The sequence below is a fragment of the Podarcis gaigeae genome (assembly GCF_964106915.1).
Source record: "Podarcis gaigeae genome assembly, chromosome: 3".
Taxonomy (NCBI): domain Eukaryota; kingdom Metazoa; phylum Chordata; class Lepidosauria; order Squamata; family Lacertidae; genus Podarcis; species Podarcis gaigeae.
Window position 1 is genome coordinate 77,160,605 of NC_139680.1, and position 25,884 is coordinate 77,186,488.

The 25,884-nt window shown below is 42.5% G+C and overlaps 1 long non-coding RNA gene across 1 annotated transcript; it reads right to left on the reverse strand.

Moving 5' to 3' along the window:
• Positions 1–19,211: 19,211 nt before the first annotated feature.
• Positions 19,212–21,447, reverse strand: LOC310842334. Its single transcript, XR_014563074.1, has 2 exons — positions 21,319–21,447; positions 19,212–19,949 (listed from the first exon to the last, which is right to left on the reverse strand). It is a non-coding gene; the product is annotated as an uncharacterized lncRNA (long non-coding RNA).
• Positions 21,448–25,884: the final 4,437 nt, after the last annotated feature.

The following is a 25,884-nucleotide window of genomic DNA, read 5'->3' on the forward strand; positions in this document are numbered from 1 at the left end:
ACTTCTTGATATAACCCTTGTCAGCGTCAGACTTCCAATGACCCGTATTCACAATCCTGTCTACTGACAGGCCCCCAGTGTGCAGCCTTTGCAGCAGCACCTAATCGTAAGGAATGAGGCGTGTTCAGCGGTAAGCAAGCCGCAGGCCGTAATAACTGGTGCACAACGTAAGCACATTGATGCCTGGCTAACGGGAACCCATTTTCATGCACTAGGAGCGGGCCAGCCCCCAGGGAATGAAAAGCCAAATATTCTGTTATCCATAACCGGGCAAGGGACCTCCTCACCTGTGGCGGGAAGCCTGATTGTGGCACTCCTGCCCACTAAGTCCGTTTTTGAGTTCCCGACTCTAATGACAAGCTCCAAAGGATAAGAAAAAGTCCTGAAGCAATAAGCCTCCAGACTCTCAGCCCCGTGCTGGCACCAACAACCATTTTCCCAACCCTCAGTGCGAAAATGCAATGGACTACTGAAAGGAGTCTCGCCTTGATCTTTAACCAGCAGACAAGTTTTAACTTGTTGCAGATACTGCATAGGTAAAAATTGACCAAATTCCTGCCCGCTGTCCTATGAGATTGAAGCCTATTCCAACCTTTCAAGGCCCTGCGCACTACAAACCTTATACAAGGGTCTCTGAAAATTAAAGCTTCAATGTAACAGACATTGCAGCGGACTGAATTCTGAAAGTTATAACAGCGCGCCCAATCTGCAGCAGGTGGACCAAATACTGCAGGATATGCTCAGAGGATGGGGGCCAATTCATCTGAATGGCCGAGGACTGCCAGCTTAAGGCTAAGAAATCCATCCAGGCCTTCCCATAAGAGCTAAAAGCAGAAGGGGAATTGGAAGCTGCTGCTCTCTGTAATTACTAATTGTTGTCAAAATGCCACAGGTGGTCTGGAAAAATCTGGCAACAGCTGAGTCTGGAGCCCAGGATCTGAAGCGCTTCATCTGAAAATGGGATAGAGTATCAGCAACATCATTAGAGGATCCCGTAATTTTGGAGAGTAGAGAGCACAATTAAACCTTAAGTGGCGCAGCTCGAAAGCGTGAGCGGAGGGGCAGAGAATCTGCTGTAGCGTGAGGACTGTTTTGCCAAGACGCTCACCACTACCTGGTTATCAGACCAAAAGCAGATCCGATGGTCACTGAACTCCTCGGGCCACATGTGAACTGCTACTACAATGGGGAAAAACTCAAGAAAAGTTATGTCACATGATTGCCTCACCACACCGGGCTTGAGGCCATAGCTTTGCACACCATCGGCCCTTGAAATAAAACCAAAGGGCAAAGATCCAGCAGCACCAGCATGAACCTGAAAATCCCTGTGCGGGTTCAAGGTATCCTACCCTGGCGCACTACTATTGCATACATTCAGGAATTGCTACCATCGCCTGATATCTGCCTTCACCACACTTGGTAGGCGTACACAAAGGTAAGGGGACCTCAGGCCGCAGGCAGCCTGGCCTAGTGGGAAGATTAATTAAGTGACCCAGCAAGATCGGATCTGATGAAGCATCACTTGCTACAGAGGAAGTATTACAAAATAACTTCCTTCAAGGCAGACAGCTTCTCCATAGGCAAGTGGTTTGTTTTAGCAACGATATCCAACTGGATCCCTAAATAAAATGGGAATATGGGCAAAAGGTATTGAGCTATTGCTTGCCAGCTTCCAGCCCCCACTTGGGCAGGGGGCATCTTGTGCTGCCATCATGAAATGTAAATTTACAGGGCCGACGCTGGCCAGAACCCCTAAAGAAGTCCTGACAAAGCTGCCGCCGAGCCAGCTTCCTTTTCCGACACACGCTCTGTGCAATGCAACTACACATTCCATGCAATGCAACTACACACTCCGTGCAATGCACACACAAACCCTCCAAGCAAATGCAACTACACACTCCGTTCAATGCAACTACACACTCCGTGCAATGCAACTACACACTCCCTACAATGCAAAAAACACGCTCTGTGCAATGCAACTACACATTCCATGCAATGCACAAACAAACCCTCCGTGCAATGCAACTATACTCTCCGTTCAATGCAACTACACTCTATGCAATGCAACTACACACTCCGTGCAATGCAACTACACACTCCGTGCAATGCAAAAAACACTCTGTGGAATGCAACTACACACTCTGTGCAATGCACACACTCCGTGCAATGCAAAAAACACACTCTGTGCAATGCAACTACACCCTCCATGCAATGCACACATTCCATGAAATGCACACACACACCGTGCAATGCAACCGCACCTTCCGTACAATGCAACCGCACCTTCCGTGCAATGCAACAACACACTCTGTGCCATGTAACAACACACTCCGTGCAATGCACACACACCCTCCGTGCAATGCAACTGCAAATCTCTCATGCAATGCAATACAATTGCAGCCCGTGCAGCGCCGTGCCCTGCAACGCACAGAGCAAACTGCAATGCAGGCACACAAAGGTGCTTTCTCCCACTTGCATATTGCAAACGTGGCGCCCGTTACATCCCTCGCAGTGAGGTAACCACCAAAAGGACGTAAGTGTCCAGGTAGAGCAATGGGGGAGCATGCAGCTGTCCCAAACAGGGACCAATCCTGCAACCTAGGCATTACCGGCACTATGCGCTGACCCAGTGAAACCAATGCTTCGTGGTCAACATGGGGACACTATTCAGGCCGGAAACACTTCCAGGCCATTGAATTCTAGGGCAAAGCCCAAGTATCACCTTCTAGGCCAGGCATAAATGTTTCCAGTGAAATAGCAGAGTTAAGGTAGCCCACAGCTTGTCCAGGTACCCCTGCTAGCCCTATTTAGGGGGAAGCACCCCTTCAAGAAACCCAAAGTTCTTTTATCACAAATGGGCAGAACTACCCAGCAACAGAATAGCCCAAAAGGAGCAGTTAGTTTTGTTTTGTTATAAGAGTGGCTAAGAGGGGGATATGAACCCTGTCTCCCAGGTCCTAGTCCTACACTTTAGCCACTAAGCCACAATGGCTTGTCTCTAAAATGGCAGACACCACTAACAGGGCAAAAAAAACAAACAAACCAAAAAACTTAAAGAAAGTAAACTTGCTCAGAAACGGCATAGTTTAAGAGCATATACAGAGTGCTCGTAGTCCTTGGAGGCACAGAGAGCCTCTGGGGCCCTCTGTCTGCCTCAGATATACATTAGCAGCAACTGGGCCTGCAAGCAGATACATTCCTATAGCTAGAATGAGTCACGTCAGAGACTTAACAATTAACTGCTACCTGTAGCAGACTTAGGCTTGGAAGTTAATGTGCAGGCCGAATAGGCCTCCCTGTTTCTGCTCTTGAGAATCTTAGTCTCATAGCAATATTAAAGGAAACCAAATTAGTGCTCCCACCCAAGGCTAGCTTAAAATTTGGCCAACAGCGCTGCACACACTCAAAATAAAGCCAACCTATGGGGATACTATAAACGAAAGTGATTCCAGCTAAGCTGGGAACAGCCCTGACTAGCCCCACAATTTCAACAAGAGAAATGGGGGAAACCTTTTGCAAAAGAAAGCCCCTAACGGGGGCTCTTTCCCTATTGGGAAAGGCAAGCCACAGATACAGGGAGAATCTTCCCACAGGGCAGGGTAAGGGGTGGGGTGGGAAATCGAACAGGAAAAAGGGGGAATTAAATTATTTAAGGGACTAAAGAGGATTAAAAGAAAGGGGAAATAAAGAAATGTAACCAGACAAGGAGAAGATTGTCCAAGTGCTCCACGTGATCCATTGCAAAACAGCCAAGAGGACTTCCCAACGTCTGGCTCCTATATTTATAGATTCTGACCCCTCCTCCGAATTGGCAACACTCAAAAATCCCCAGCAACCCAATTAACCCTTTACAGGTTTGGGTTCCCAAATTTGCCTAGTCATAACACAGTGGCCTGTTCCCCCAACCGCAACACGTGCTCTCTGTTAGGGAGAACACGCTTTGTTATAGCAATCTGTTGACAGGGATGGAAACCAAACAGGGAAAGCAACAAATGCAGAACGGGAATGAAAGAAAACACACAGTGGAAATATAAAATCCTGCCTAATACACAGTTCCTTGAAGTATACAGAATTATTCAGCTGAATGCAATTCAGCACCTGCCTCTTCCAATGGTGTTGCATTGTTCTCTCCTGGATTCAATCAACAGTTCAGACACGTAGAAGCCAGTTCATTAACCCTGTACAGGAATGTATCCATATCTTGGGGAAATGCTTCGAGAGTGATTCATTTGCTGGCAAAATCAAAATCACATGGCTCTGCTTTGCTGATTCCATTTCAATTTTTATTTTAGCAGCTAGAATTAAGACAAACCTCTTGCTAGTCGAGATAATTACACGCCATCCTCTCCTAACCAATGGGTGTGCTGCATTATAATCCCAGAGGAGATTTTTGTTTTAGGTTTTTTTTTTAGTTTTTTTGAAAGCTCCACATGTGTTATCGTAAAACACCTGTTAGAATGCAGATCATTTGCACAAAAGTAACAATCTATCTCTATAAATTCCCACCAGGCCTTATAATTATCTCAGCTATTTAATTATTGATTGTAAAGCTTCAGAACTGTGGTTTGACACCGTAGACATTAAGGTATGGGCAGGGAGAACAGCGACTGGCAAGGAAAGGATACAATTTGGAAATGCATAGCAAGGTCCCTATTTTCCAAAGAAGATAAGCAGCTTTCTCTGCTCAAATGGAGCAGAAAAAAGGGTTTTATGTTTTTTCTCTACTGCACTCTGTATTTTGCAGTAGCTGCTCTGCAGCATACATATGGGTTTCATAGCCAGCAGGGAGGAGGCAAGCTGTTGGAAAGGAACCTCCAGTGGGGAGCCAGTTGTGTGAATGTCTGGAAATGGTGAACTCATACTTTATAGTTCTAAATGTTTGGGACTCACTATCCTTCCCTAGCAATTCTCAAATATGTTGGTTAGATTAATGTTATGTTATTGAGAGGTGTGTTGTTTTTTAAGTAGGATTCCACAGATATATGTTGGTGCGTTATTCTTAGCTGTTTGGGTTTCCTTCTAGAAGGAAAAGTGGGGTATAAACGGGAATTGAAAATAAGATCAATATACCCAGCAAAGCTGTGACATTAAGCATGTTAAAATACTCTGGCAAAAAGAAATAAATAAATTTCATTGTGGGAGTTTACTATAGATCCCCAAGCCAAACGGAGGACATAGATGATGCCTTCCTGGAACAGATGGCCAAGCATGCAAAAGGAAGGGAGATAGTAGTAATGCGGGACTTCAATTACCCGGATATTTGTTGGATGTCAAACTCAGCCAAGAGCATAAGGTCAAACAGATTCCTCACTGGCCTTGCAGACAACTTCATTGTCCAGAAAGTGGGAGAAGCAACAAGAGGAACAGCCATTTTGGATCTGGTCCTAACCAATGTTGATGACCTGGTTAGTGGGGTAGAAGTGGAAGGATCATTAGGCGCGAGTGATCATGCTCTTCTGAAGTTTACTATACAGCGGAAAGGAGCAGCCAAGCATATGAGGACTCAATTTCTTGACTTTAAGAAAGCCGACTTCATAAAACTTAGGGAAGTGCTGGGTGAGATCCCATGGACAGTAATACTAAAAGGAAAGGGAGTTCATGATGGCTGGGAGTTTGTTAAGAGGGAGATAGTAAAAGCACAACTTCAGGCAATACCAATGAGACGGAAACATGGAAGGTGCCTAAAGAAGCCAGGGTGGCTATCTAAAGTACTTTTAACTGAGTTAAGATTAAAAAAGGATGTGTACAAAAAAATGGAGAAGGGGGGAAACCACCAAAGAGGAATTCAAACAAATAGCCAGCACGTGTAGACACAAAGTCAGAAAAGCTAAAGCACAGAATGAACTCAGGCTTGCTAGAGAGGTTAAAAGCAACAAAAAAGGCTTTTATGGGTATGTTCGTAGCAAAAGGAAGAACAAAGAAACAGTGGGGTCACTCAGAGGAGAAGATGGTGAAATGCAAACAGGGGACACAGAAAGGGCTGAACTCCTCAATGCCTTCTTTGCCTCAGTCTTCTCCGATAAAGAAAACAATGCCCGACCTGAAGAATTTGGAGCAAATGATTCAGCAGAGGAAACACAGCCCAGAATAACTAAGGAGATAGTACAAGAATACTTGGCTAGTTTAGATGTATTCAAGTCTCCAGGGCCAGATGAACTGCATCCAAGAGTATTAAAAGAACTGGCATATGTGATTTCAGAACCACTGGCAGTCATCTTTGAGAATTCCTGGAGAACAGGCGAAGTCCTGGCAGACTGGAGGAGGGCAAATGTTGTCCCTATTTTCAAAAAGGGGAAAAGAGAGGACCCAAATAATTACCGCCCAGTCAGTCTGACATCAATACCAGGGAAGATTCTGGAGCAGATCATTAAGCAAACAGTCTGTGAGCACCTAGAAAGGAATGCTGTGATCACCAATAGTCAGCATGGATTTCTGAAAAATAAGTCATGTCAGACTAACCTGATCTTGTTTTTTGACAGAATTACAAGCCTGGTAGATGAAGGGAACGCAGTGGATGTAGCCTACCTTGATTTCAGCAAGGCATTTGACAAGGTGCCACATGATATTCTTGTAAAGAAGCTGGTAAAATGCGGTCTTGACTATGCTACCACTCAGTGGATTTGTAACTGGCTGACTGACTGAACCCAAAGGGTCAATGGTTCTTCTTCATCCTGGAGAAGAGTGACTAGTGGGGTGCCACAGGGTTCTGTCTTGGGCCCGGTCTTATTCAACATCTTTATCAACGACTTGGATGATGGACTCAAGGGCATCCTGATCAAATTTGCAGAAGACACCAAACTGGGAGGGGTGGCTAACACCCCAGAGGACAGGATCACACTTCAAAATGACCTTGACAGATTAGAGAACTGGGCCCAAACAAACAAGATGAATTTTAACAGGGAGAAATGTAAAGTATTGCACTTGGGCAAAAAAAAAAATGAGAGGCACAAATACAAGATGGGTGACACCTGGCTTGAGAGCAGTACATGTGAAAAGGATCTAGGAGTCTTGGTTGACCACAAACTTGACATGAGCCAACAGTGTGACGCGGCAGCTAAAAAAGCCAATGCAATTCTGGGCTGCATCAATAGGAGTATAGCATCTAGATCAAGGGAAGTAATAGTGCCACTGTATTCTGCTCTGGTCAGACCTCACCTGGAGTACTGTGTCCAGTTCTGGGCACCACAGTTCAAGAAGGACACTGACAAACTGGAATGTGTCCAGAGGAGGGCAACCAAAATGGTCAAAGGCCTGGAAACGATGCCTTATGAGGAACGGCTAAGGGAGCTGGGCATGTTTAGCCTGGAGAAGAGGAGGTTAAGGGGTGATATGATAGCCATGTTCAAATATATAAAAGGATGTCACATAGAGGAGGGAGAAAGGTTGTTTTCTGCTGCTCCAGAGAAGCGGACACGGAGCAATGGATCCAAACTACAAGAAAGAAGATTCCACCTAAACATTAGGAGGAACTTCCTGACAGTAAGAGCTGTTCGACAGTGGAATTTGCTGCCAAGGAGTGTGGTGGAGTCTCCTTCTTTGGAGGTCTTTAAGCAGAGGCTTGACAACCATATGTCAGGAGTTCTCTGATGGTGTTTCCTGTTTGGCAGGGGTTTGGACTCGATGGCTCTTGTGGTCTCTTACAACTCTATGATTCTATGATTCTATGATTCATTGTGCACCAAAAGGACTAAAGTCAGGTGCCCAGTGAGCTTCCTTCGGAAGGGCACATCTTAAACAGGGGCCACTAATGAAAAAGCCTTCTCTCGTTACTACGTGCCTACATATTTCAACTAACTGTTTAATTGGTGCACAGTTTTCTATGCAGGAAGCGGATGAGGGGGATTATTGGTTTGTGGGGTTTTTTTTGTTCTTGTTTTTATTATGTATTTTGTGTTTTCATATTGTATTTTTATGTTGCGAAGCACCTTGAGATCTACAGATGAAGGGCAGTATGCAAATGTAATAAATAAATAAAAAACCACAAATAAAAATAGAATCATTACATTAAAACATCTTGCTGAAAACAGATACTTGGGGGGATGAGGGGTGCTGTTGGTTTGTTTTTGTTTTATTATGTATTTTGTGTTTTTATGTTGTGAGCCACCTAGTGATCTTCAGATGAAGGGTGGTATATAGATTTAATAAATAATAATAATAATAATAATAATAATAATAATAATAATAATAATAATAAAGAATTCAACAAAGAAGTCTTGTCAGCAGAATGACTTCTGCTGGGCAATGGGTCCCCCCCCCCATGCATCCCTAGGAACTGGGTTGGCAGAACCACTGGAAATGATTACTGGAATTCAAAGGATCCAAATTTCATATTTTTTTTTCAAAAGAGGCCTTACCACCACTTCCCCTCTCTTCTCAGAGGAGGCATTAACCACCCCTGAGGTTCATTTCCCCATCCTTGCCTGGCAGGTTTCAGCTGATTTGCTGAACGAACTTCGCTCTTTTTGCCACAGCTGCCAGGCGTGAGTTATTTTCTGAATTAGATTCTATTGCCTCTTTCTTACCAAGTACAACTCAAAATGTCCTCTTCCTCAGGAGGGAGCAAAGAAGGGGGAGAATCAAAGCTACACAACACAGCAGGGCTACAACCTCCCCCCCCCTCAAATTGGTAGCATCTTGTTCCAGCACCAAAAAGTGCTTTTTTATCATGCTGTGTATTTCATACAAAAAAAAAAATCACACTACTTGCTGTGTGGATGTGGGGAAAGAAGAGAATATGAAGAAAGTTTAGCATCTTGTCAGGTCAGAGATTTTAGCCTTGGGAAGAGAAATAGGCAATTCAAAATCCAAAGACTTGAAGATGGTGCCTGGAGAATGGAGGAGGTCAAAGAGCACCTCAGCAAGCACCTGAGCCTTTCAGAAAAACATACTGTGAACTTCCAGTCTTCAAAAAGGGGACTCAAGCTCTTTAAAGTAAAATTCCTTTTGGTCTTCCTGTGGCCTGATACAATAGCAGCCATGCCCTCATACAGTTGGTGCACATGCAGAGGTTTCCCCCCCCTCCCAGCTTGCTTAAAATAACTATGTTTTGCCAATTATAAACCCCTCCCTTTTGCAGATCAAGGCAGTAGACAAGTAGCTGTACAATGAATGAAATACATTCTAAATAATAAGCTACGCAGTGTTCATTTCAATAGATGTCAAAGAAGATGTGCATATTGTGTAACGACTAAGAGTGTAATCTTTCCCTGCAGTCTACCAGGGCTGTGCGGAGAAGCAGAGCCACCACATTTGCAGCCCAGTCATGCACAGCGTCTGGTGCAGATTGGTATGCTGGCCTGAAGAGGGTGCAGCAAATGGACCCAGATTGAATCTGTTGCCATCATTCAATAGCAGAGGGGCCAATTCAGCCCTTCCCTCTGCCCACCCTAGAAATACTTGCTTTGAGTCCATCTTCTGTTGTCCTATACATTCAGCTTCACGGTCCAAGTTTCTGGCCCCATATTTATCGAGAATAGCTGACAGACCTCAGGAAGCCCAAATAATATACTTATTAAACGACGAAGACTCAAGTAGATCCCTTGCAGTCGCTAGATACCTGATAAATGTCTTATTTCATAAGAGGAGAAATGGATCACTGTATGACTCTGACAGCTTAGCCAAACTTAAGAACCATCAATAAGTGCCAGAACTAAGACGCATACCCCCCAAAATCTGAGGGATTTTAATTGCGGTTGACATAGAGGGAGCTTATTGTGTATAGTTTACTAAATTGAAGTAAAATTGGTTTTATAGGGGTGTTTTAACTTGGAACTGTTTAAATTGTATTGTTTATGGATAAATTTTGATGTATTGTTTTTAGATATGGGCCAATGGCCGTAATAAACCAATCAATGCTTTGAGTCCACTAGCTGCCACTGGTTGGGACTCTTGCAGGTGCCACCTCCACACAGCCATACATTTGGCAGGCAGAAGAGGGTGCTCTGTGTTTACAAAACAATTCCGGCATCTCAAGTGGTGGGCCAGTGAGCAAGAACAGAGCTGTCAGAACCACACAATCTCCCCACCACCACAGACACTGGAGCAAAGGATGTTTGGATTTCTGTAAACTGGTAGTTCTAAAACACATAATCCTTACTAACTTCTATTTATATTCCACCTTTCAGACAATCTTACATGGTCACTAAAAAGAAAGACTTGCATATCAAGAGTTACCTTAACTTAAAATAACGTGACTATCTGAGACCACCCCAAGAGTTCTTGTAATCTTGTATGACTAGTACATATAAATCAGTGCATTTTCACAATCTGAAGCAATTTCACACCATGGAGCAGATTGCATTAACCAAGTTTGCACTATGTTTTGTAGCTCTTCAGACCTTCTACAAGTAGCTTCTGGATGACAGAAATGAGAAATCCAGGATTGGAGTTTAGCTAGTTCCTGTCATCATAAAACCCGTATCATGTTCTCTGACCTGCTACATCTGTGTCAGACTGGGCTCTGCACAACAGTACACCCCTGTCTTTTGCTTGTAGGGATTAGCCAGTGTGGCTGAACGCAGTGTAAAATTGCAAGGAGAACGTGGCCTGTGGGTTTACTTTGTGATGCTGTCATAATAAAATTATTCGTGACATGGTGCTGATGCAGCGGTTCTGTAGGTGAACTACATTGCCCTCAATTAGATTTTCCCACAAACAACCATCTCAGCACAAGAAGTTAGAACGGATGCAGAGATCTAACAAGACCTAAGCAAAATACTTACAAAAGGTTGAAACAAAGGTACATTCTCCACCCTCCACCCCATTTTAAATCCCCCATTTTAAATTTAAGATACATGCTTTTCTGGAACAAAGGTAAAGATCATTGGAAAACTAATGTGTGAAATTATCCTCAGAATTGACAGTGTTGTATCTGTACCACTTGATTTATTGGGAGAAATTCAACATCATCCTAAACAAATATTATTTCAGTGCAAGTATTTCTGCTGGTCTGATAAAACGACCTCCCTTCTATCCTCCATGTGCTGTTCTAGGGGTTCTCCTGACTCCCCAAAGCAAATTGAGGGGGTATGTGATGGTGGGGAAGCCCTGGTGGGAGCCCTTGTGCTGGATCCTACTGCCAAAACTACTTGGTTGACTCCAGCTCAAAGTCAGGAAAGTAGTAAGACATACATCACTGACGGGTGATCAGAGTCTTTCAAAACAAGTATTTGGGAAAAGGTTACAGTGTGCACTACAAAGATGCCTCCCAATAACAAACACAGGATACAAGCTGGCCAAACTTATTTTTTTAAAAAAAATCTTATTGATTTTAATGGGAAAGTGTTAAACAAGTTCCCAAATCCCAGCCAACTTTGGCTGGATCGTGCTAACCTCTGTGTTTATACAGATGCCTGAGCTAACATAAGATGAGGTCTCCCACCCTAAAGTAGCTGGGACATCTGAATGAATATGTCAAATGGTAGGATTATCACTTTTTCATTTCCATTCTTGACAAAATTACCTCATGACTTGCTGAAAGGACACGCTTCATCTGGAGACACTATGACATCAAGAAAAAGGAGACCTAGCCATAGTTTCCCAAATAAACAATTCATCTATTGGGTTTCATTGATTGTTTATTTGGCTGCTTTTCTTGGTTTTCTACAACATATAAATGCTATTATACATAGACAATAACAGTGGACGAAGAATAACCAGGAATGAGTTTGAGCTACTCCAGAGGCGAAGATTTCTGCAGCTTCTAGGATCATTCTCTTATCCTTTTCTATATGAAAACAATAATTAAAAACGGAGGTCTCAGAAGGAAATAAGATTGGCAATGATTATTAATGCAAGCCATCAGCAACTGTAAAAACAACCTGAGGCCATCAAGTAATGCCGTTTTTTCAATAAAGCACTCACTGCTTTGTAAGAACAACCATCGGTATGCCTACAGCACTTCTTAGCTTATCTTAGAGTGTAATTACAAAAAAACCTTTGCATCAGTTCCAGGCTGATGAACAAAAGACTGATTTTTCATTGTCAACACACACACACACACACACACACACACACACACACACAGACATATTAACTTCTTAAACCTTCCTTCTTCCCCCAGTGAATCACTTTTTTCATTATAACCTGTATACTATTTGATAACCACCAGGGCTTTTTTTCCCAGCCGGAATTCAGTTCTGGCACCTCTCAGGTGGGCATCATTGCCATTAAAAGAGAACAAGGGAGGCATTCATTGTGAGTTCCGGCACCTCTTTTTCTAGAAAAATAGCACAGATAACCACCACCACCACCACAATCTATTTGAAAATCACTACCATCACCATAGTTGGCACAGTGCTCTTGCATGAGATTGCAGCCCCCAAAGACGATTGTCTTCTGGGGCTGTGCGTTAGAGCATTTTGGTAAGGGTATGTGATGCCCATTATGGGTAGGAGATGCACAATCATCTGTCCTGTTTAGAGGGGCCAAATATGGACCAGGGAATTTGCGTTGTCTGCTCCACAGTGGCTTCCAGTACTGATCTTTGCACGAGATGCACTGTGACAAATCCACTGTGGTTTTGCATGAATGAAACAGTTGTTCCACATATTATCACTGGATGAAGCAGCTATTATTTTATTTTCACAACTATATTATGAATGTCATCCTGATGCGGGATCTGAGCAGTATGAGTCATCGTCTCCTTACATTGCTTTAATAGAAAGTGCATATACATCAGGGCAGCTAAATGCAGTTTCAAAGACTTAAATAAAGCCTCTTGGGGCTTTTGTGAAGATTGATGTCATCATTAGCTGTAGCTCCTTTCCGCCCAGCTTATCGTTAGATTTGTGGCTCAAGATGAGCTATAACTAAATACAGCTTCCCGTTCGTAATATTCTTCTTCAGGATGAAGTGCCAAGCAAAGATTATAGTTTTCCTCTCAGCAAATCACTGGAGGTAACAGTGCAATGCTACAACTTTTATGAGTTTTTATAGAACACACTCAAATTATTAAGAACATAAGATGAAGGAACATAAGATGATCCTTCTGGACGAGGCAAGTGGTCCATCTAGTCCAGCATCCCGTTAGTGGAACTGTGGAGGGGGAAAACAAACTCTCATCAAGATCAAAGCTGAAATGAAAAAAAAATGGATTCAGGTAAAGCTGGCATTTTGATGCAGCAGAGCCTCTGAGAGGAGAGTGCAGCCATTACTGCCCAGATCTCAACACAGGCCATGGTGCCTTGCAATATACCAGACTCCCTGCCATCCCCTCTCACCCCTCACTGTCCTGGTAGCAGCAGCAATGACCCCACTGCCAGGAAGATAGCTTTGTGTGGTGTAGTGGTTAAGAGCAGTAGACTCGTAATCTGGTGAACCAGGTTCGCATCTTCGCTCCTCCACATGCAGCTTCTTGGGCCAGTCACACTTCTTTGAAGTCTCTCAGCCCCATTCACCTCACAGAGTGTTTGTTGCGGGGGAGAAAGGGAAAGGAGAATGTTAACCGCTTTGAGACTCCTTCGGGGAGTGATAAAGCGGGATATCAAATCCAAACTCCTCCTCCTCCTCCTTCTTTGTGACTCTGCTTCACCAGGCAAGTTGCTTCTGTGGCAAAGGGTGGTGGTCACTGGACAACAGGAGTCTTATGACCTGAGCCCTGGCTATAAGAACCAGATATTTGTTCTTTGAAAAGTTGACAGCTTTTGAAGAAAGAAGACAAGGCAGTCTTTAATCTTCACATCTTGTGCAGATGAATGACCAGGTGTAAAGACTGGACACCCGTACTTCCTCCTTTTTCTTCCTAGCACCATGACTTCCCAGGGTGGTTGCTCCCCCACTTTTTTTTTATTATATGCAAGTTAGTCAGCCATGGCACCTGCCAATTAGCCGTTCAAAAGAAAGGAGAGTTCATTGAAAAGAACTCTGTGCTCTTTTGATTCGTGGGCTTTATTTTGCTCACATTTTCATTAACCTTTACATTTGGAAAGTCTATCGTTCTATCTTGCAAGAAGAGGGGTTTGCTATTTGCAGAGACCTAACAAAAGTCCATTAATATTGCTGAAACATAATCAGTATATTGAACTTCAAATTCTAAAGTCAAATACTATTGTTAACAGTATTCCATTTACTATTAATCACACCACCCTTGTTAGAGAAAGTCTTTGGATTGAATAGGGTTATTGAGGACTATAAATCATATAATTATGTAAAGTCATTCCAAGTCTATTGGTGTAATGAATAAATTCATATTTAAATTCTATTCCATTTCAGTGAAAGTCTGAAGAAATAAAAGTCCAATGCAAAATTTTCAGAATATGGTTACCTTATATTGGTTGGTTTTTTTTACATTAAAAACGTGGTCTAAGAGGCCTGACTTGGAATAAAAGACAATTTTATTTGTATTTGTAGTTTCAGCTTTTGTCTGAAACATCATGGAACATGTTATAATTTAATGCAATAAATGTCTTTAATATTTTTTATGGCCAGTTCAAAAAAGGGTAAGTAGAGACCCATGATCTGCTAATGTCCCAGTTAGACTATTCCAGTGCTTTATATGTAGCAGTATACATATAATTTCAGTTAGGTTTTTAACTGCATCCTAAAGAGCCAATGACACTTCCATGCCACACATTTAAATCCAACACACATTTAAATCACTTAACTCCCCCGCAAAGAATCACGGGAATTGTAGTTTCCCCCCCTCATTGAGCTACAGTTCCCAGCACCCTTAACAAAGTATGGTTCCCAGACTTATTTTGGAGACATCATCTTGCGTACAAGTTATGAGTATATATTTTTTATGTTCACTGTGTTGCTGTTTGCATGTTCAATGGGGTTGTGTGAAGTAAGGTTGTGTTACCCCTTCTTTAATGGTTTTTCTTTCTTTTCAGTCCTTGAGCATGTTGTGGATCACTACTACATTTTTTTCACTCGTTCTAACACTTCTACCCGCCATGCCTCCATGCACGAGGAATACAGTATTTTGGGAATGGGTGGACCTTGGATATGCAAACATAGCATTGTGATGCAAGCTTCAACTACAGTGATAAGAAAACTGCAATAACATTACTATTGCAAGAATACTAGTTACGATCCACATAATTCTTCCACTGTATTGGCACAATTCCTCCCTACCACATTGGTGCCAGCCCATGCAATTGAGCCTAAGTGAGCTGCGGTTATGCCTTAGAGATGGATGCCGTATGTATAGGAGTTAGAACCACCACCCCCACCACCCCCCAGTCAGCAATAGTGTAGAAAGTGGCAAATCTTTGCTGGAGTATGGATGCTTACACTTAATGTGCTGGAAGGAGAGGCAGGTGTAAGTTAACGCATGACATCCAAGCAGTGCACCCTTGGTGATCAATTATTACCCTTCAGGAATAAGAAACGGATTATTGGTGTTCAGGATCCCAGAAAGACAAGGCCAGGAGCAACACACTGATTGTAGCTCAGGATCAGTTTATCATCTGTACTCCCTATAAAACAGAGAGTCTTAACTAGGGGCGTGGGTGAGTGTTCAGTCCTCGAGGTACAGAAAGAAAGTCAAAGGAGCATAACATGAGTACAGTTTTACACAGTGGAGCTGTGATATGCATACTTACATATGTCCTGTTACATCCCATCCTGTTCTATCGATTTATGTGAGCGTGGGTGGTACAGAGCACTTTCAGAATGTACTGATAATCAATATGATGCCTTCTTGGTGCCACGAGTTGAGAATGATGTTTATTTGCTCCCAGGAGAAGCCACGCTCAGGGTAGAACATGAAGGCCAATCGAGGAGCCAGCTTCTTAGGCAATTCAAGATGGGGTTTGGCCCAAGTCAATCAACTCTTAAATGGAATGCCAATTTGCTTAGCTGATATGAAGCCCAAGTCCCAATTTAGGGGTCAAGTGTGGACCAGAGTGGACCAATCCTATCTCTTCCAGTTAGTCAGCTAAAGTGATCTACTGTGGAGGAGGACCTGAGCAACAAAGTAGGCATTGTTAACTAGCCATGCCAGATAAACCTTGAAGAATAACTGAATAACTTGTGGGGAAAGTTACATTTGTTGTTTATTTCCATTCAGCCAGCAACTTCTAAGGGCCTAATCCAGGGGTTGCCAACCTTTTGCAGCCAATTTAAATTAGAAAAAGTATCGTGTACACATGTACCCAAATACACACAGTATCCCCTCTAGCCCCACAAACCCTTTGAGAAAAGCTTTCTAGTGGCTATAGTGTGTGTGTGTGTGTGTGTGTTTGTGTGTGTGTGTATCGCTGTGGTCTAAACCACTGAGCCTCTTTGGCTTGCCGATCAAAAGGGCGATGGGGTGAGCTCCCATTGCACTGTCCCGGCTTCTGCCAACCTAGCAGTTCAAAAGCACAAAAGTGCAAGTAGATAAATAGGTACTGCTGCAGCGGGAAGGTGAATGGCATTTCAGTGTGCTCTGGTTTCTGTCACAGTGTTCCATTGCACCAGAAGCGGTTTAGTCATGCTGGCCACATGACCCGGAAAGCTGGCTCCCTCGGCCTGAAGCAAGATGAGCGCTGCAACCCCATAGTCACATTTGACTGGACTTAACTGTGCAGGGGTCATTTACCTTTACCTTTTTACCTGTGTATGTGTGTAATTGCTTTAATTCCACACACACACACACACACACAGAGAGAGAGAGAGAGAGAGAGAGAGAGAGAGAGAGAGAGAGAGAGTTTTATACATGTTCATTATATTGTTTATTGCTTTGGAGTGCCTCATGAGAAGTGATTCATAAATGGAATACAATAAATGACATTTCATGTCTAATTTGTGGGGTGGGATGGGACAGAAGGGACAGGGTGTTGTGGGTACCAGGGAAGGCATCTGTGGGTGTGCCCATGGACATTGGCAGCCCATAGTTCATCCAGATTTCTAGCTTTAAGTTCATACAGGGGGGTTTGGATTAGAAGACTCCATGGTCCCATCCAACTCTACAATTCTATGAAAAGTTGCTGCATCATAACAAGTGGTTTTTGTGGCAGCTTGCTATGATCTTAGCCTGTAAATCTCTCAAGGTTAGAGGAGGAAAACCTTAAATCTGTCGTGCAAAAGCTTAGTGTGCCTCTGAACTTAAGCACCGATCTCATTTGTGGATAAGGTTCATTTGAGCATTAACAAAATGATCTTAATATATCATCTTTACTGTTGCTAAGCAGGAGTTATAAATGTCTTCCTGTGTGGTAGGTCTGCAAACAGTGAGTCATTACAAGTTACACCTCTGCTTGAAAGAACCTAATTTAAGATAACAAAGGATAAATGCAAAGGTCAGAGTTGGGGACAAAAAATCTATTATTTAAATGCAAGACATGAAAGCTCCCTTATAAAAGATGGCACTGAGATTATGAGAAAATTATGATGTGAACAGAATAATGTTATTCAGATTTCCAGTACCGCAAGAAATATCTCTATGGAACATAAATACCACCAAATGTTAATTGCCAAGCAATTATTCTGAATGTCTATTGCCAGTGCAGCTTTTATGAAGGTTTTGATAAGTGATTTTTTTCTACTACACAGGTCACAAGAGCAGCATTCTCCTAACCAAGACCGCCTTTAGTAATCCAAAATTAGCACAGCTCAGATTTAGACAAGGGCACCTGCCCTTTCTTTTGTGCCACTGAATTTACATTTGTGAAAGTCATCTCAATAGCTATTTTTAAAATGAAATGGGATGGTATATTTAGGATGAGCTGCTGGAAGTTAATTAAAATTGGTTCTTTGACTGGCTAGTTTAGCATGCCACCCTTAGTTAGAGCCATTCACGGAAACATTCTCGCCTGCATTGGTTGTTGTAAATGGCGTGTCCATGTTTAATTCATTGGTCTTGGAAGAAAAGATGTAAGGATACAGTGGTTAACAAAAGAGCAGCCGCTGATTTTCTGAGAATAAAGGTAAAGGGACCCCTGACCATTAGGTCCAGTCATGGCCGACTCTGGGGTTGCGGCGCTCATCTCGCTTTATTGGCCGAGGGAGCCGGCGTACAGCTTCCGGGTCATGTGGCCAGCATGACTAAGCCGCTTCTGGCGAACCAGAACAGTGCACGGAAACGCTATTTACCTTCCCACCAGAGCGGTACCTATTTATCTACTTGCACTTTGACGTGCTTTCGAACTGCTAGGTTGGCAGGAGCAGGGACTGAGCAATGGGAGCTCACCCCATCGCGGGGATTTGAACCGCTGACCATCTGATCGGCAAGCCCTAGGCTCTGTGGTTTAACCCACAGTGCCACCCGTGTCCTGTATGTAGGATGCCATGTCTAGTAATGCCACCCAACTCCACCATCAGATTCCCGCCCCCCCCCGCCCCACGCTTCAAGCTGCATAATAGAAGAGATGAGTATTGGGTTCCTAAGCACTTGTTCCATTTCCATGTTAGTAGTGCAGCACAGTTTGTATGCAACTTCAACGAATCTGCTGTTGTAGTGATATTTCCTGCCACTCTACATTTTCTTGTGAATAGGACACGTTGGCAATCATTGATATTATCAAATTGTCTCTTTCAATTATACAAGAGTACAACAAATCTCTGCAGCAGGTCATTAAAAAAAAAAAAGGAAGTATATTGGAGAGACAGATAGAGAAGTGCAAACGCTGCCCAGTTACTGCAGGGCAAAGCCTGATCTGTGGTCTCTTCACCTCCACTTTCATCTCTCCTGTAGGTTGAATAAGACACTAATGTGCGGGATAATTATCTTTGGGGTATCAAAGCACAAAACAAGCCCAGGTTGTCATTTGGAAGCCAAAAACTATAAGGTAAAAGGTTAAAGAAGAAGGGAAGCAATTTGAAAGTAGCATATCAAAAAATACATGAAATTTATTTTTGTAATGAAAACCAGCCATCATCAACCAGGTGTCCCCCAGATACTGGGTGGGGCTAATGGGAGGGCAGGTGGTCTAAACCACTGAGCCTCTTGCGCTTGTTGATCAGAAGGTTGGCAGTTCAAATCCCTGTGACGGGGTGAGCTCCTGTTGCTCTGTCCCAGCTCCTGCCAACCTAGCAGTTCGAAAGCATGCCAGTGCAAGTAGATAAATAGGTACCACTGTGGCAGGAAGGTGAACAGTGTTTCTGTGTGCTCTGGCTTCCATCACGGTGTTAGTTGTGCCAGAATGCTGGCCACATGACCCGGAAAGCTGTCTGTGGACAAACACCGGTTCCCTTGGCCTGAGTGCGAGATGAGCGCCACAACCCCATGTTGCCTTTGACTGGACTTAACTGTCCAGGGGTCCTTTACCTTACCTACCTTTTAAAAAAAAAACAACAACACCCAATGGGAATTGCAATCCAAAGTTATCTGGAGAACACCAAGTTGAGGGAGATGAGCTAAATACCCTGATCTGCGGACAAACACTGGCTCCCTCGGCCAGTAAAGCGAGATGAGTGCCACAACCCCAGAGTCGTTCGCAACTGGACCTACTGGTCAGGGGTCCCTTTACCTTTACAGTTCATAAAGGGAGGTTTCAGACTTGAAGAGAGGGGTAAGTCACCTGGATCATGCAGGATTTTCAAGATGTTCAGAGTGGTGATGAGACACAGGAATCCATAAAATACAAATTCTACATTAGTGGATTCAGATGAAGATGGTTTTTATTTTATTTTAAAAAGACAGGTAAAGCTTGAGGTGTGCCCTTTCAGGTGGTTCTTAGCTCAAGAAATGTTAAACGTTCTTCAAATTTGTGTGTAACTGATTGTGTTTTTTTAAATCTTCACTGACAATTCAGTTTCAAGTGGGCTTGTCCTTGAGAGTTCTCCACCAAAAGCAAGAACTAATTTAGGGTGCAATCCTATACCCACTTACCTGGGAGTAATTAATATCCACAGAACTCAATGAGACTTTTTTGGTGCTGTTAGAATGTTATTGTAAATGTAGCTGGCAAATGGCAAAAGTTAGTTGAGTAGAAGATGGCAGGATGCCTCCTTTCAATTTGTATCTTCTGACTGAGAGTGTAATTATCATTTTGCCACAAGCACACTCAAATCTGGCTGTCATCCTGGATAGGGGGGAAATGCAGCTTACTGTATATCCAAGGATTTTATGAATTACTCTTAGTTATGTCTTTTTAGCTTTAACCCCTGGTAAGTTTTGATAGTCTCATAGAAACAGAAACCTCAGTAATTCTGGAAAATCATCTTACTCAAGAGAAGATGTGCTATTGTTTTTTTTTACGATTATGTTTTGTTTTTGAGAGACAACAGTAATTTCAACAATCAAACAATACAGAGCTATAATATGCCTGGTTTGACATAATTTGTTGTACAAGATATTCACTGCACTCAAGTTGAGAATGTATTATTATTATTATTATTATTATTATTACTGAATTATATATCGCCTCATACCCAGAGGTATGGAAAGAGGCGGCCATATGGAAAGAGGTGGTCCTTGAGGTATTGCAGTCCTAAGCCATTTAAGGCTTTATAGGTCAAAACCAAGCTATGAACCTGCTCCTTCAGAGCAAGTGTAACCCTATCAAGAGCAGGCAATCTCCCACCCATTTGGTCTAGGAAACCACCCACTAAGAGGGCCTCAGTCTTATCTGGATTGAGTTTTAGTTTGCTAGCTCTCATCCAGTTCATTACCAAGGCAAGACATGGTACCATTTGTTCTTTTGAAGCTCAAGAAGGTTTATATAGCAGGCATGTCCAAAGTCTGGTTTAATCCGGCCCTTGTGGTAAAATCCTAAAAAAGCTCAACAACTTCAATCCTAAAAAAAGGTCAACAACTGTGGTTGGCCCTCACACATGTTCATCAAATCTGGCCCTCTTCATCAAATCTGGCAGTACAAAGAAGGCAATGAACAGCAATCAAGGGGGAAACTCCCAGCAAATGAGCCAACCTAAAAAGAAAGCCAAGTAGGTCTGCCTTATGTTGTTGTTGTTTAGTCGTTTAGTCGTGTCCGACTCTTTGTGACCCCAAGGACCAGAGCATGCCAGGCACTCCTGTCTTCTACTGCCTCCCGCAGTTTGGTCAGGCTCATGTTTGTAGCTTCAAGAACACTGTCCAACCATCTTGTCCTCTGTCGTCCCCTTCTCCTTGTGCCCTCCATCTTTCCCAACATCAGGGTCTTTTCCAGGGAGTCTTCTCTTCTCATGAGACGGCCAGAGTATTGGAGCCTCAACTTCACGATCTGTCCTTCCAGTGAGCACCCAGGGCTGATTTCCTTAAGAATGGATATGTTTGATCTTCTTGCAGTCCATGGGACTCTCAAGAGTCTCCTCCAGCACCATAATTCAAAAGCATCAATTCTTCGGCGATCAGCCTTCTTGATGGTCCAGCTCTTGCTTCCATACATCACTACTGGGAAAACCATGGCTTTAACTATACGGACCTTAGTCTCCCTTATAATCTCTCCCCAAAACCTGCAAGAGATGCTCCCAGGTTGAAATCCCACAGCCTTGGAGCAGCTGATGGTTTAACTTCTAACTGCAACATTTCTCATTTCATGCAGGACACGTCCACGAAGCAGGGACTGATTAGAGGACTGAAGTTGGCCTGGGTAGATAATACAAAGAGAGATTGTCTTGGAGATATGAAAGGCCAAATCCATGAAGGGCTTCAAAGGTTATTGCCAGCACCTTGAATGAATGAATGAATGAATGAATGAATGGTAGCTAGTGAAATATGCAGTAGGAGCTGTATATATTTGTATCTCCCAATATCTATTAGGAGACATGTAACTGCATTTTGTACTAGCTAAAGCTTTCAAGATGTTTCCAGGGGCAGCTTCATATATAGTGCATTACAGCAACCATGCCTGAAGGTTACGAATACAACTTAGCAAGACTTCCCGTGTCAAAGGAAAAAGTTTGTCCAATTAACAGAGTCAACAGAAATTACAAAGTTCGTCTAAAACAACAGAGTTTTCTGGCATTTTAAAAACTAATACATTGATTATGGCATATGGACTAAAGCTTACTTTCAGTTGCATCTGAAAAAGTGGGTTAGAGTCCACAAGTTATTTTGTTTTTGCTGCAAGAGACTTTACCTCATCTGCACTATACATTTAAAACAGTATCATAACACTTTAAACAGTCATAGCTCCCCCCTAAGAATCCTGGGAACTATAGTTCAAGAGAAGAGAAATTGATTGTTAAACCACTCTGGGAATTGTAGCTCTAGGAGGGGAATAGGGGTCTGACAACTCTCAGCACCCTTAACAAACTATAGTTCTCAGGATTCTTTGAAGGAAACAATGACTGTTAAATTGGTATTGCTGTTGACATCCACCCATTTCAAGAGACAATGGAGTGCACCTCCAGGGGTGAAGTCAAAGCACTATGTTAGCAGCACCGAAGTGACCTTTCCGGGGCAAAAGTGGTATAATAATACTTTACATGTATAGTGCAGATGGGACCTAATACTACTTTTCTTTCGGAAAGTTCTCCTAGTTACTGTAGCTACCTGTTTATCCAAAGGCATGCCAAGGGAAGCTCTCAGACCCTACATCTGTTCCAATGGACAAATTATTACTGATATGTAAACATTCTCCTTAAAGATTCAGAGGAAGACCCTACAAGTATCACATCTGATTTGTCTGAATTAAGATTTCATTCTGACCATCTGACCACCACTTCCAAAAATTGACTCAGAAAAGACAAAGCAGCTCTCTGGAATTTATTAACTGAAGCGCACACCTAGGTGTCAGCAGCATCTAAAAAAACCCCACTTGATTCTGCTGAAAACTGGAGACACTGTAACAAAATGAGAGTGATCCACCAAATCCGGGTTGCATCACCCCAAAATTCAACGTTGTGCCTGTGTTGAACAATTGTTGATCAGGGAGCCATCTGTTTCTTTCTTCAGCTGCAGTAGTTAATTCAGGACACAACATTGTGCAAATGTGATGGGGGTTGTTTTCTCCCTCCCCCAGTGTGCATCACTTAGCATACATCAACACAGAATCTCATCTGCCATTGCTTTGTCTACTTGCCTAGTCTCATGAGACTTTTCTGAGGCTTTCTATCATCCACCCACTCCTCTGGTTTGGGGGTGGGATGCTTGAACTGGAAACAAGCAGTAAACGCGAGACATTTCGTTCCACTCCTCATTATTCCCCAGTTGCTGTGGCAAAATCCCACATCTTGCCTGTGGCTAAATGAGAGAGAGAATATTCTTCAGCACTGCAGCATGAAGCTCCTAGTAGTGTGATATAACAACTTGCCACAATTCACTATTTAGTGCATTTTCTGTTCAGTTTTAGCATGGGGTTGCTCAGGTGAGTATCCCTGGTCCTAAAAATGCACTCAGTGCTCCCCATTAAAATGCCAGTGAGTGTGTTATCCCACATCATGGACCTTTTAATTGGAGGACACCACACATTGGGGAAGTCATTCAGACAGCATCCTTCTCTTATTCACAGCTACATCAAACTATCTTTTCTAGCTTGCTTCTTCTTGGGATCAGGTGAACGTAATTGCCATTACACTCTCTAACTTACTCTTCTACATTTCACTGATTTCAATTAATCCAAATCTTCCAAGAGAGAAACACAAAATACTGCAGTATGCATTCCCAAATTAATGAACACCCCTTTTGAAAAGGCATCTTCATATTATGGACAAAACAGAAAATGAATGTGGAAGTTTGGGGAGAGATTAATGTGCCTTCTTTGTAGATTGATACAGCAGTGATAGCCTCTAGATATGTCGGCATCTTTGTAAATTACTTCCAACATGAAAAGCCATTAATGTGCCTTTGCTCCTTACTTATTCAAGTCCATAATCATTTATTTCACTGTGTGCACCTTAGTAGAGCTCAGAAATGAGATTATCCTTCCAAGCAGAAACAACATCTTATATTCATGGTTTGCATGCTGGTGTTTAACTTCTTCAGCCTCTTTTTCAGAAGTGTGTGTATCTGTGTATGTTGTTTGGGGGGGCAGGGAGACTATTCTTACCCAGGAGGGAGGTGAATGTCTTACTTCCGGCGGCAGAATATATCAAAAACTAACTTTTATTGTCTGCTATGTTTTGTCTTGTCTTGAAGAAAAGTGTTGGTGGTAGTGCATTAGATAGCAGGCATGGATAAAATTTAGCACTTTGCTCTTTGGGTTTACAGAATTGGCTTGTGCGGACATGTTATTGTATGATAATCACTTGGGAGTAAATAACACTAGTTATGGATCTTTCATATATTTAGTTAAGAAAATTGACTAACATAAATTATGGTTCTATGTGGAATACATTATAGGGTTTGTTTGGGCAAATTTATTTCTTATGTATAACCATGTTCAACTTGTAAGGACTGTTTCATATATTAACATTTTCCAGGTGAGAATGCATTTGTGGAGCTTTACATGGTTTCAAAGCTGCAGTTTAGTACACAGCAGTGCCTCACATAAAGGAGAACTGTAATATGTGAAGTAGCCCCCAGTAATCCATCTGGCAGTTGCACAAACCACACTACAAATAAGCTGTGAGTAATAAGAACAGCTAACTAATTGGACAGCAAAGATGCACAATGCAAAAAGATGCAAATTAGCTACCGAAGATAAATGAGTTTATAATGATAAATGAGTTTTTAACAGAGGCCCTATAGTTGCCTGGAGAGATTTAGCAAGGATTAATGTCAGTAAAACAACTTTGCAAAGCATAAAGGGAATATTACTGGCAACATGATTTTAACAAGACTTTTTAACAAGACTTTTAAGGCAAAGCAAAAATGAAAAGAAAAACAGCACAACCTAAAACATGTTTCAGCTGCTGCAGTTGAACAGTGCCCACTTTTCCCTCTAAGACTGCACCATGTTATTACTGATTTTCTGCTTTTATAATACTGTTTTACTGTTTTTTATGACATTGTTATTGTTTGTATGTTGTATTTTGAGATATTTTAAACTGGTAAGCAGTTTAGCAATGACTTTAAAGAAATAAATAAAATAGGGCCAAGTAAGAAAACCATGTCCTGGGCTGCCTGTAAAAATTCCATAAAGCTTTATTAATCTGTTTCTGGAGCTTGGTGGTTAGTCCTAGAGTCTCAGCTTCATGCTCTCTTCCCTTGCTTCTCTCCAGCATCTGCTGCCGAAACCCGTTGCATGGCTGTAGGTGAGTGTTTATTGCTGCATCAACACTGCAGCCACAGTTTTGAACTAGAGGTCATTCAAAGGATGCATTGGTCTGATTGCTAATTGCGTGTTGTACTTGCAGAGGGATCTTCTCAGGTACCTCTAAGCTATCCTTACCAAACACAGACAAATAGTCCTATCCTATGTATATTTTCGGGTAGCTGTGCTTGCCAATCAGATTCTTCACATCACATAGGAAGAGACTGGGGACTTCAATTTCCAAAGAGTTTAGAAAAATAAGAGTCACATAAGGTACCTTGTTTCAGAAAGAGGAAGTAATGAGGCAGTAGGTGGTGCAACAGAGTCAATTTTGGGGAAAGGGTGCCATTCCTTTATGTACACAGTAGCACCAGAGAAAAGTTTGAGCTTCACAATTAAAATCTCAAAAGCTAAGGCTGCTTCCACACTGCTGCCTTTTAATGCTGCTGCAAAGTTGCTGATCCTTTCTCAGGTGGAAATGGAATTAAAATGAGGATTCCATATGGCACTTAACAGAGCACTGTTTTCTGCATTAGAATATGCCATTCCACAAAGGAAGACTTCTTGAGGGTTCTTTCGTTATCAGGGGTTCCAGCTGCAAGAAGGCTTCTAAGCACATTCAAGCATGCTTAGAAACCCCCTTTAGTGTTTCCTGCTCCAAGTAGGAAGGTTGGGGATAAAATGAGCAGGAATGACACATACACAGATTTAGGACGGGGCTGGTGAATGTATCCCTGTGTTGTCCCCACCCCACCCTACCCCGAATTTGTCAAGCCACATAGAATAATGCCTGAGCAAGGCTATGTTTACATCTTTTATTAATGGTAAATCAAAAGAGCTACTAAATTTCTGATGTTCATGATGAAATGAAATCCATTTGACA